Genomic DNA, 14,384 nt, shown 5'->3' with positions numbered 1-14,384 from the left:
ATTGCATCGCTGTTTTTACTACCTTAAAAATTAATTGTCTCTTTTCGCAATGCATGCGACTTTGATATCATATATACTATAATTAATTTAATGATTGGCCATCACATGCTATCAATGTATGAGAAGGGATTTAATTAAAGAGTATTAAGGGAATCTTATGCCTTCGTTTCTCGACAACCTGTGAGATAAATTATATTTCTTCGTCTCATTAGTGACAAACATATTTTTCACTTTTATCGCTATCTTTTTCTCTCCTTCGAAATCTAAATTTAAATCTAGATTTAAAATAAGATACACACACAAACATATATATTTGCTATTTAAATATATAAGAAAAAAAGATTTAATTAAAATAAATTTATATATAGGAAGTTATGTCTCTCTCTCTCTCTCTCTCTCTCTCTCTCTCTCTCTTTCCTTGTTTGAAGTATTATTGAAAGCTATATTTTTTTGTTTTACGTGTCTAATTCTTTCAATTATGCAGATTCTGAGATATTTACGTATCTCGCATATAGAACTTGTTTTTTACATCAAACCATTTCTCAAGACTAGTAATAAATAACAAGAACTTTGGAAAATTAATCGTAGGCCGATCGTGGAATTTGGCACAACGAGATGCGACAGTAATGAAACGTTTCGCGATTAAGTAACATCGCGGTTCTCCGAGAAGATGTCATCATTTTCACAGCGATGTTTATTCATGATCACGATTAACTACTTACTACGCCAGCTGGGATCAGCGCTCCGCCCACCTCGTAAATTTCCATGCCCCATTGTATTCTCCATTCCAATGTGTCTTTGTATCATTCTCTTCTGCGTTGCTTGAACAACAGTTTCTCTTCTCTCGCAACGCTATTTATATAAAACTATAGAAAACATGAAATTGCCGTAAGATATTTCAAAATCTATTTACTGGCTTCAGAACCTTAAATGAATTATAGGATCATTCGAGGTAATTGGCAATTATTCTATGGTAGCCTATATGGTGTTCTATGGTATAGGATTAACTCTCACACTAACGTTCTCTGAAATAAATTACACACGAAGGCATCTTTCGTTCGATCGTGCCTCGATCGCTATTGATCAGCTCGACCGAATCGACCTGCCTGGCCTGGCAATGATCCTAACCAGACTTCCATGTTCATTGATGCATTATCGCCGCTGCCGGGACTATCTCCTTATAAAGCCCCGAAACCGCAAACGTCCGAGGGTCGGGTCGGTTCGAATATTGGTATATTAAATAAATCGAAGTATATAAGCATATTGCATTGCGAATATATACAACGGAAAGTCAGCAACAACCTACCCAAGGCGATCGCAACCATGGTCGTTGCAGGCGGCACCCATTTGCTCCCTCGGGTTATCTTAATGGGATTTCAATAGCCTGATTTGGTATCTCTTCCCGTGCTACCATGCGTCCGGAGAAAATAACCATTGGCGTATCTATATCGGCAGAAGCTTCTAAACGCTGCTAAATTTATTAGATTCTTGGTATATTTAATTATTTTATATATAGATTTATATATATATTAAATAAAAAATGGACAGAGAAATTTTCACATATTGTATTATCATATTATTTATTTATTGCATATCTCTACATGTTTTAAGATCAAAAGAAGATCTGACAAATATTATGTTGTTACCTGTTTTGCTTATGTTCGAAATGTACGACAGTAATTTATGATAAATGCTGATCATAAATTACTGTCGAACATTTCGAACATAGCGCGGAAACTTTAATAGTCACACTCGAATAATTATCAGAACGATCTAATAATTCTCTCTATGGCAAAACACGTTAATTAATGTTTTCCTTAGAGACGTTTACATTCGAGGGTGAGACTTGAACGCTTTAAGCGCCCGGCGGTATTAGCATTTGATCCAATTTCTCGCTTTAACGAGCGCAATCCGGTTGAAGAAAGGACAACATGGACATGGCGCGTAATAAACGTACTGGTCTTCCCAAGGCGACCGCCCACGAACATCTAGCTCGTTAGTGACAGATGCGATTTGACCCATTAGCACAATCACGGTTACGTGCGCCTCGTCTACCTTCTCCTCTTCGCATCTTTCTTTTTCTTCTCTTTGTATCTTCTAACATAACGCGGCTAACGGAACTCGCGGACGTAGACCGGAAAAGAGCACCGCATTTCAGAATGCCGACGCGTGTCATATCGCTTGACTTGTCCTGTATGTCCATATACGAAGATGTACAGAGTTTTGCGTTGCCTACGACGATCCTTCTGGCTCGCCGATGAGAATTCTCAGATCCTCGTACGGAACAGAGCCAAGAATGGGCAAGGACTTCTCGTTCGCGGCACGCGCATCATGTCTATAAAGTTGCATACGGGATATCCCGGAAGCATCGCCGTATCGTTTGATCTTTATGTATCGTTTAGTCGATCCTTTTAATTTGCAATGATTATTATAAAATTCAGATTAAAAAATCTATAATCTTATGCCTAAAGCAATGTGTATAAAATTATATAATTTATATCCTGGAAAGTAGATTGTACGATAAAATAATAAGTGTTATAAACAAAAGAATCTCATATTTAATTTGGAGAGTTATAATAAATCAGATAAGCTTTTTCTCTATTTTACTCATGATTAACAACGCTTTAAATCTCAAATCTGGATCATTCAAAAAATTCTGAACTGTCTATTGTTATGCGGAAACAACTCATGAAAAATTCAGATCTCTCCTCGTTTCTTTCTCTAACAAATAGACGAGCGAAGCCAAAAGGATTAAGTGCATCTCATCAAGCGGTCGGTCCGGTTCGTCGAACCGAATCGCAACGATCGGTGCACAATGACTCTAACGAGCCGCCGTAAAGGCCCTGCCGGTGTCTTCCCTCTCTCTCTTTCTTTTCTTTTCTTTTCTTTTCTTTTCGGTAGAGATTCGGAATGAAGCCGAACACGAGAGAAAGGTTAATGCACCCTACAGAAGATACCCCAAAATGGAGCGTCGCGTAGGATGACGCCCTTGCGGACGCCTACGCGATCCTGTCGCGACCGTCCAGGACCAGGTTAGCGAGCTCGCAACCATCTGAATGGCTACGTTGAATTTCTAAGAAAAAACATACATAATCTCTCTCGCATACTTCATCGCAAAAGGGATGGCCTTGTTAGTCGACGCGCCGAGATTTATCGACTTATCGTTTGTTACGAGAAGGAACCAGCTCGTCTTTCACACGCTGAATAGATATCCGCTCTTGTGACAGCGGGTGATAATGTATAGCCGGATGCTGTTGAAAGTCGGCCCAAGACGTGGAAGATAAGGATCCAAAGGATTCGTTTTGTCCTTTTGTGCTACGACCGAGTCGCGCGCAGCCGCGTCTAAGCGAATAGAGAGTCGAAGTGTAGTCGACCTTCGTTGAAATCGGGTGCACAATCCCTCAACCGACCCGCCGTAAAGGCCCTGCCGGTGTCTTCCCTCTCTCTCTTTCTTTTCTTTTCTTTTCGGTAGAGATTCGGAATGAAGCCGAACACGAAAGAGAGGTTAATGCACCCTACAGAAGATACCCCAAAATGGAGCGTCGCGTAGGATGACGCCCTTGCGGACGCCTACGCGATCCTGTCGCGACCGTCCAGGACCAGGTTAGCGAGCTCGCAACCATCTGAATGGCTACGTTGAATTTCTAAGAAAAAACATACATAATCTCTCTCGCATACTTCATCGCAAAAGGGATGGCCTTGTTAGTCGACGCGCCGAGATTTATCGACTTATCGTTTGTTACGAGAAGGAACCAGCTCGTCTTTCACACGCTGAATAGATATCCGCTCTTGTGACAGCGGGTGATAATGTATAGCCGGATGCTGTTGAAAGTCGGCCCAAGACGTGGAAGATAAGGATCCAAAGGATTCGTTTTGTCCTTTTGTGCTACGACCGAGTCGCGCGCAGCCGCGTCTAAGCGAATAGAGAGTCGAAGTGTAGTCGACCTTCGTTGAAATTTCGACGGGCTCTGTCTGCGGAAGTTCTCTTCGCTGATTATTATTTTTTTCGTACTTCTCCATTATTCAAATTCCAAGAATGGCCTTGCGCTTGAGAAGATTTATCCCAAAGCATAGAATAAATAATAATAATAAGATAAAAAAAAGAACTATTATAAGATTGTAATAGATACATTAATTTTTTAATAATGATAATTGAATGATAATACTACTTTATTCATCAAGAATTTTTAATATTTATGTCACTGAACGTTATATGAGTTGTAAAATTAAGTTTTCTTTTTGCTTTTTCTTATTTTGAATATCATTTTCAATATTTGTGTGCATTGGTTATTTAACGTGCAGTGGCTCAAATTTATTACTTTGCTTTTGTCAGAAAGCCAGCAGGCCGTCGTGTCGAATAAGGTCGCTCACCTCTGGGCAACCTCCGAGGGTCTGAGAGAAGGGACTGGTCCTCGCGGTCGGAGATCTCGCTTAGACCTTTTGGCTCGGTCCGAGTTCTTATCTTAACCAACGAATCTAACAATAAGATACGGGGCGCGCTACGAACCACCAACGAACGAAAAAAGGAGCAAGTGGCGAGAACGACCGAAGACAACCGAAGAGCAACAGCCGAAAGCTAAAATTTCGCCCTGTCGAGAGCGCAAATTAGGCGCTCGACCGACAGAAATAAATAACGATCATCCGAAGAAAGAGAAATCCGACAGACAGCGGCCTGCCATACATCTTGCTACTCGACAGCTCGTCTAAGAAAATTAAAAGAAGTTCGCGATAAGAACGATTGCCAATTAATCTCCGGTATAATTACAAACTGTAAGCATTGCTCCTAATTAGGTATCTCCATATGCAATGTTTAATGATCACGCCAAATATTTATACAATCGCGTAATTATTCTCGCGTCAACATGATTCGTTTCGCATCGTCAACATAGGAAATTGTTAGGCCGATTACACTTCGAGGAAGGACAACATAGCGCACGTAAGGTTTGTGCATCACGTTCGGGTCACTGGTGTACGAGAGGACCGTTATGAGTCAGTATGAGCCTACGGGGGAGGCATTATGCATAGCTACGGGCGTAATCCTGACTTCCAAGAAACGATCGCTCATTGATCCCGGGTCTCCCTCCTGTTTCGACGACACAGGTCACGTCTGCATAACGGTCCCCCGCAAGGGACACGTGCCTCTAAACTGCGCTCGTGGACTAATCAACCTGACACTTATGTGGAAACCACTATTGTAATTGAACGATTTTTTCGCGATTGACACAGTTATCGGTAATTTCTTTTTCAAAAGAATCCGTGAATAAGACACGAATCGATTAGATAACTTTTATCGATATTTTTTTCAGGAAGTATTTAATTCCTGTTTTTATTGAGATAAATCCGATATAGCAAGATTTATGATATTTCATCAATTTTATCCGAAACAGCGTCTTGCGAGTCAAGCAAATCTTTCGACGAAGAAAACGAGAATTTATCGTTACAGGATGACACATCGAGGTTTATCGGTGTCTTCAGTATTTTTTTTATACACGACATAAAATGTATTCTCGGAAAAACTCGTATTCCTTGACACGCGAGAGCGTGTCTCAATCCGCGGGTTTTCTCGTCGCGACATCATTTAACGTACATAGTTGGTCAAGGAATATAATCGCAACGGCACGCGGTGGCTCGTTCGTCATATAATTTATGAACATCGAAGCAATAAAGTAATGTAATCTTAACAATCTGCTATTGCTTCATGAATCATCAAATCTCTGAGTTTATTGATGCAAACGCAATTACATTGCTCGAAACGCTTGCGAAATCACGCGAAAAAGAACTTTAATAAAGCGATCAAACTCGCACGTGCCAGTATAATGTCTCTCTCGTTGAAATAAACTTTCTCTGTTCTATGCGGTCTATGCTACCACACTCGATTTTAACGCTCGTTAAAATTTTGCGTAATGCGCTACTGACCGGCTGTCGCCGTAACGAGAGTTCGTTTCACCGATATATACGAGCGCGTATCGAAGGCAACGGTATTCGCTGCTTTTCCCATCGTTCCTCGTACATACAACTCGGACAGACTTCTGACGGCGACTACTACTAGGAATGATGCATAACGTGTCACGACATAATAAGTCCTTCGTGCGTCTCTATCCGCGCAGCGCAAAACGATCTATTATTCGTCGATCGTGACGGTAATACACTGGAAGGCGTAAATAAAATCGAAATAAAGTACACGTGCTTTAATTCCAGTATTTTTTTATTTAAATGCTGCATACAATTATTTTTATTAAGCGATAATATCTTTTTATGGATGCAAAAATCTAAAGAGATGAATGACTGTATGGATCAAGAAATTATTTATTTTATTTTATAATTATTTAGAATTCGCGGAATTATATTATTGATAAAAAAACTTGAACCCACTTTGTAACATAATAATCGGACAGATCATTGCTAGCGAAGTATTAATACTAACGCGTATGATTATTCATAAATTGGAATACGGATGTGAATTCTAACGGCACGCGCGTCCCGCCTATCGAAACCGCAAAAGCGTTTGATTCTATGGTTATCTACAGATTACGTTCCTGCAATTTAACATTGATTTGTACGCAAATAGGAGAAAAGGAAAAGACGGAGCATGGGAACTTCTATTGAGAGTCCCTCTAGAGAGAGAGAGAGAGCGGGACTCGTATATGATGTATGATCCGCGAAGCCATCAAGTTACAGTTACTTGCTGCCTGCTGAAGCAGGCGTCGCCAATTGATACCATGCGATTATGTTAGAGATCGCTCGACAATCTGGAGACTCGTGAATCGCACCGGTTTGCACAATGCGCTCTTCTTGTCGGATTCCAACGTAACCGGTGAGTCGCGAGCGAACGAATGTCTGGCATTGTGAAGAGGAAGAAAGAGAAAAGGAAGTGGAATTTTCGTTCATTATGTATTACAATGGACTTTCTCGAGAAATAAATTTCATCTGTCGTATAATTCAAAATGGCAATTAATAAATGGTAATTAATAATAAAAGAAATTTTCGAGGAAAGTACATTTTATGAAAACTTGAAAATGCAAGTAGCTTCAAAATTCAATTACATCGATATTATTCAATTGTATGTAGCTGTATGTATTTGGATACTGCGACCATTGCGGAGATGAAACGTGCGTACAAAGCGGTTAAAAAGTAAGCATTACTCGATATTTTGGTCACGTCTGATAATGCTAATTATATTGTGCCGCTATTATACCGTGATACGTTTGTTTGGCTCGTTAAATATTTGACCATCGCATAAATAATAACTTTATTTTCCGCAGGTGGTACCGCGTTCGAGCTTACGCGCATATTCGCACGTAAAAGTCATCACAGTCGGTGGCTCTGCAGCCGATGCGTGAGAAAGGCTGATTTCTCTTATTGGAATTTTGCCGTTTGCCATTGCGGTCTGTGATTTGTGTCGTTATCGCGAATCGATCGCGAGCCATAGTTATTTAAGAAGTAGAGCGGACGCGAAGAAACGCTGATGTTGATTACGGTTATCCGGGAATAAAGACGCGCTGTGTTTATGATGGAAATATCCCTATTGCTATACGCACAATTATGATGATTCGATCGCGTATCGTGTGTCGTTACTTCCTCGATTAAAATGTTTTCTTTTTTTTCCAAATCATTTTAGAACAATTATCAAAGATATTAAATTTAAGATTTATCAAATGCAACGGAAATATCAAAATTTTTATTAATAATAATTTATTTCATTTGTACACAAATTTCTTTAAAACGATTAAATCTTAAATATAAGCAAATAAAGAGGCAATATGAGCCACAAGTATCACGTTAAGAGATTTATTAATTGTGTGAAGGCAATTGACATCACTTTTTACTTGCTTTAATTTGATATTTGTCAATTGTCTTCACACAATTAATAAATCTCTTAACGTGATACTTGTGGCTCATATTGCCTCTTTATTTGCTAATATTTATTATTTTTTGAGCCTATGTCTTATTATTTTTCGATTAAATCTTAATGTATGATTAAAGATATTTTATGTATACGAGCCTATATAAATATAACTGAAAATGAAACAAATTCTTTACATGTAACGCGAAATTCGCCTCGTTTCGGTTGTCTCTCACAATCGAGCGGCATCATTAGCCGAAACAATTCACCGTCCAATTTCCTCTTCTCGTTTACGGGCCGAGAAGGAGAAGATACTCCCGGGTTTGGACGTTCGCCCCATCCCCATCCCCGTCAAGTCACGGCCTTACTATACCGGGCGAGAGAGGCGACGACGACGGCGCGGTCGCGCGGTTACCTGGTACTTTGTTCTCGGTTCCCGGTACATCTTACCCGCGATCCTCTACATACTGGCTCCCTTCTCCCTTCTCCCCTCGTCCGCAACGACTGCGGCCGGCGGCTGCCGCATCCGGAGTGACCGGGGTACCGAACGAATGGCGAGTTCGACGACCCGAACGGTGGGTCCGAGCGCGCTCGCGCACCGCCCGATACGACGCGTTATTCGAATGCGGATCTCGGATCTCGGCTCGGGCGAGGCTCGTCGCGAGCCGACCGACACAGCCGTTATCCATCTTGCCGCGGGATTCCGCGATTCGTTAACATTCCTCCGAATCGGTCCTTTCGCCGACGCGAGCCTTCGCGATGCGGGCCGGCTGACTGCACGTGGCCGTAGCTCCTGTGGCAGGACGTTACCCTGTCGTTTGCAGGTGGTCGTTTCGACGGATAAGAAGCTATTCGTATATGCTTGAATATGTGTAGGAATTGTAGAGAGGAATTTTTTTTCGTCTGCTTTTTACTGCTTTGGTTTTGATTTTTGAGAATATATTAATGTGTGTGTCTCATTTATCAAACAAATATATGTATATAAATTAGTATTAATCTATAAATATTATATTTATTCTGTATATATTTTCTGCAATAATTAATATGATCTAATGTTGTTTATCTAATAATTACCATATTCATATTTTTAAAAGAAAATAAAAATTATTGATATTTTTGTAGCATTTAATATAATTCTTTAACAGGTTTAATTTTAATTGAAACTACTGATTAATGATCTTTGCAAAAGCCGAATTCTATTTATTCTCGCGTAAAGATTACTCGATGCAAGATATCGACTGAAAACTAAAGCTATTTTCAGATGCTTCGTACCTGTCTTTAACAGTATGACTCTTCTACAAAGTGTTATCGTACGCGTGGTTTGCGCTAATTTTTTCAATCGACTCCGTAAATTTACCAGGGAAGAGGCCGTCGAGCGCGCATCGTCGCGATGAGAATATAAATACCATCGTTAAGCGAGATACCGCGACTTAACCAACTGAAATCGACGTGATTCACGTACGTTCCAGCGCACTCGGTGCATTTAGCCAATGCAAAAAAATAAAAAATTCTATTTACCTCTTACTGCGCTCGAACCTCATACCGATACATGTGTCCGCTCTCATCCAAATCGAGATCGTTCGGTATCTCGGAATCCCAAGTACTTCGCGATTCGCGATCATCGCGGTCGCGAGGAATATATTTTGACATAGACCTCAAAGAGGCTGAGAGCAAGAAAAGAGACAAAATGATCGAGCGAGCAAAACGAGAGCGCGATCGGTACTCGCGTTACTCGCGCGAAGAAGTCTAGCCTTTCGATTCTCGTTCGATGTCATCGTCGATTCGATCCGGCGGCGATCTAACGATCGCGCGGATCGTTAAGCCTAAACTGTTTGCGTTCGATTAACTTGAGAGCATTCTTCTCTCCCGTTCTCGTTCATGGATCGCGGTAAACCTGTTTCGCCGAGGGTCGTAAGAGCACGAAAAGGGCGGCCTGGGGCCCGGATTCTATTACGCTCCAGTCTCGCGCAGGAGTGTTCGCGATGCTCGCATTAATGTGAAAAAGGACGATCCAGATTCACTTATTGCGGAGATATAATTTAGCAACGATTGCGCGCTCGGAGGCCGGCCACGCTTGAAACGAATTACTTCGCTCCCACTGGGATTTTTTTTCCTCGTAATTAAACGTGATTATGGAGGGTGTTCTGTAAGAGATTTCTTTGTACCATAGATACTATGGCGAAGGATGGCGAGAAGAGAGAGCAATTGCTATTTATGATCTTCGAATCATTATATAGAAATTCATTCCATTTCGCCATTAAACTATCGAAATCTCTTTACTGCTTTAATTATAATTTTAATTGCGAGACTAACGTTTTAATCAATTCATTTGTTAATTATTGTGATTTGTAGTGATTCTTGATATTTTTTACCTCTCCTTTTAATAAAATATCAATGATTTTCTTTTGTGAGATTATAATTCGCGTGAAACTCTACATGATTATTCGCAGCTTTTTCCGAACATGTTTAGATTGTCCAAATTTCTATCCATTACAAACCATTAGAAGGAATTATATACGACGAACGTCACGTTCCGATGCGTGTAATGACCATGTCGATCTCGAGATGTGCGAGTAAAAACGACATAGCGACGACGCCTGAAGCATATATTTACGTCAGCATTAAGTTACTCTCCGGAGAGAAAGAGAGAGAAAGAAAAAGGATAGTCTTGCCGCGGGTGCGTGCACGCAGGATCCGTGCGAGAGGGTAAAAGCGGCGGTTAAAGTAATTGTGGTAGGCGCGTGGTCATGAAGTCCTGGTTTCATGAAATTGTCGCGTCCATCGAATAAACTCGGTAATTGATGAATAATAGACACGCTAAAGGGGGGGGGGGGAGAAGAAGAAGAGAAGACGGTCATTCTCGGTACAACAAGAGTGTCTTTTTCACATTGAAAATATGCGCCATTGATAAGTGCCTGTCCAACATACACAGGTACATCCGCCGTTAGACTCTCTTGTTGCAGGAGCGCATCCATTGTACAAACTAATGAGTAAGGAAAGTAAAACCTGGGACGAGATGTTGGTAGTTGGTATAAAGTCATAAATGTTTAAAATAAATTCTTGAGCAGAAAAGATTTTTATTTTTCGATTTTCACACATGGGAAACCATAAAAGAAATATTTAACATTTTACTACAAAAATGATTTATCTGTGGATATTTTTATTACTCTCTTAATTGTGATTAATAAAAGAAATTTCAGGCTGGTAATTGTCAAGAGATTTTTGACAAAATAATCTTGTTTAAAAGTATCTTTCTTTCCCTGTCAAAATTTTTCTGATTTATACATATATTATGTAGAATATAACGCTGCGTTTCTAGCTGAGTTATTTTAAAATTTATTAGCTTCAAACATCGAGAAGCCAGCATCTACTTCTGTTTTATTGTTTTCATGCCCGGAGATGGTCATTAGGAAGAAGGTAGGATGCACGAAAATCGCTCTCCTCCTAACGTAGGGGCGCGCCGACATTAAATGACCGCAATGTTAATGTCTAAAGTATGTTTCCTCTCTCGCGTTCCTAATGGCCGCTGCTCCTAAACTGGAGGAGCACGAGAACTGCTATGCTTGTCCCGTCTGTGTAAAATAGAGTACCGATTTATTGGAAGTACGTCGAGCATACGTGGGTTCGTTCAACATCGTAGAAATTATCGCCGAGGGGCGTCGGTACCGTTGCAGGCGATGAGAAAACATCCTGATTCACCTTTAACCTTTTCAAGGCTCCTGGCGCACATGTGTATCACTCTATGTATATTGACTGATGTTAGAAATTAATGTACAAAATGATACATATACATGTAACGATTTTTTACGATGATAAAATATGTTTAATAATAATTTTATTTAAACGCAAAAAATTATTAATATAATAATTAATATCAAAAATATCAGATTTTTCTCATGAAATGATCTACTCGATATATACAAAAATACTCTTTCTTTCTCTCGCATCGAAATAAGTTATCGCTCTCAGAGGATGAAACATGTCTCTAAGAAGGATCGGATGATATCTATCGGGTCATGTTCGACCCTTATTCGGTTCTCGTTTCGTATCTGCTGGATGCTGTCATCGCGACAAAGCCGATAAATCGCCGGATCGGTGCGATAGAGAGGCGCACGGGGAGGAAGCGAGCGTGATATGTAAGCGGCGGCGGCGGCGGCGGCGGCTAGCGAATTTCGCATGGGCGTGCCGATGCCATAAAGCTTTAAAATACGATGTTCCCGCGGTGGACACGTTAATTGCTACGTGGAACGGTACGGATGAAAGGAGCGTTTGATAAATTGCGCTGTTAAGGCATCGTGTTCGAGTGCTCTCTCGCGCAACGTTATCCGCGCGGCACTCCGCTACGCGTGTATTATATATCTTGCGCGTCTCGCAACTCGCTTGCCCCGATATTTTTCGGGCTTTGATAAATCACATTCGTCGAGGAACCTCGCCCCAAACGGCGACCCGTATCTACCGCGATACATGCGTTACGCAAGGATCGGCCTTGCCGCGGCTTGTCAAGGCCGTTTTCTGTTTTCTATTTTAACGTCTTTACGGGAAGAAGAAAAAAAGTATTTTTTTTTTAATTTTATTATAATTTTAAATAAAAGAATAAATATATATATTATAATATATAAAAGTATTTAAAAAATGCATGAATTAGAACACATTAATTTTATTCTCTTTTTTGAATCTTCGTTATTCTTTGTGATACATTCAAAAATATTTAAAAAGAGATCTGTATTTTCTTTTAATATATCCAAAAATAATCAGAAAAACGCTATAAAAACGAATAAAATTAGAAAAGAAACTAAAAACTAAAGTTGAATATATATTAACATTTTTATATTCTTTCAATTTCTTTCGGTTGGTGAAAAGAACTTGAACTAATTGAGAATTCTTATACGAGCACCGATGGTAGTTAAGTGCATACTGGCAATACGGCAGACGATGTTGTGTGGCCGAGCATGCGTTGAATGCATAACATTTTTATCAGATCTGGAGGAAAAGGAACGTGCAGGTAGAGTGTGCACACGTGCAATCATGGAATATCCCAAACCCGAACGGAAAGATTCAAGGTCGCGTACACGAGGGAGTGCAAGGTCCGGAACATTTTACACATTCTTATACGCTGCATGGCCCTTATCCCCGATGTTAAATGTGGCTACCTGGATGGATGTTTTTTGTGGGCACTCCTAATTAGATAAGAAAAGTTCAAAACATATTATTCACCTGCCGCGTGAATTATCTATTTGTTAGTTAACGACAAGCACGCGAAGAAATCAGGACGAAAACAAGAACGCTCCGTTAAATTCCTTTTCCAAACGCGATCGTGACAATATTGCATCTCAACATTTCCTCCATTTTAATAGTTATATCTATAAAATATTTTAAAAATTCCAGATTCACAATTTATTAGTAATTGTCACGATAGGACGATGAAAATACATGGATGATTAAATTTTTTGCGTCGATTAGCATTTTAGTTTTCATCTGCAATCTTCGCATAAAAACATGACAGCGTGGTGAATGACAAGGTGAGGGGGCGGAAACTTGTGGTGTACGGTGAAGACGTCGACGTACGTGTTTATTTATTAATAAGATTCTTCACACAGGCGGCGGTTTGCTGACGACGAAACCGAGGTTAATAAGCATTGTGTGCTGCGATAGCAACCTCAAGTATCCGTCGGTTAAGGTCGTCGCGCGGCTCTCAGCATCAGCTTCACCGGCAAAATTCCGATATAATAGAGATGACCTACGACTTGTGCGATGACGTAACGACTTCCTAGACTTCTAATAAGCGTCTACGAGCGTGCACACCCTACCAGTTAAATCGCCGACACCTACGTCGTCATCGATGCATGTACATGAGATGAGAGGCGTTGTCGAAAGCACTTCAAGATTTTACAGTCAAACAAATCAAGTGTATATTATATGAATTCAAGTATAGGTTTTTCAAGTAAATGGGGAGAGTATTGCAAAAATAGTTCAAAGTGATCGAACGACAGCTTTTCTAAATTGCAATAAACAATTTATCTTTTTTTTTATTCAAGAAAATATGAGATTTATTCATCTTTCCGTTTCTAACATATACAAATATCCTCTAAATATGTCTTGAAATGCTTGACGTGTATGAAAAAGAATATTTTCTGCGTTTATCGCTTCTTGAATGATTTTTAAATGATTCGAATAAAGGGTATCGAATCACGCTAGCCATTGGCATCGTTAACGATCGGCTAGAAGTGGCATGGATCGAAATACTGATGAAGACCACAACGTCGATCATAGAGTAATGAAGTATAATTGAACGCGGCGCGATTACTGTCTAACCGCCTTCACCTACGACCCTACGCGTTCTCGTAGGGAGGTCAGCGACTTCATCAACTTTCTTCGTCGACGAACATCTTGTCGAGAACTTGGCAAGCCAAATAGATTGCGGCTTGTTAAGGGATGTGTGTGCTCCGTGCTAATAATAATCGAGCATTTTCTCCTTGCATTTTACCGCATATTGACGTTCGCATGCGGACCATTTCGCTCGTAACACGCGGAGTTATATATT

Source organism: Formica exsecta, unplaced genomic scaffold, assembly GCF_003651465.1.
Source record: "Formica exsecta isolate Colony F162 unplaced genomic scaffold, ASM365146v1 scaffold3, whole genome shotgun sequence".
NCBI classification, from domain to species: domain Eukaryota; kingdom Metazoa; phylum Arthropoda; class Insecta; order Hymenoptera; family Formicidae; genus Formica; species Formica exsecta.
Note: the sequence above shows the minus strand (reverse complement) of the source record.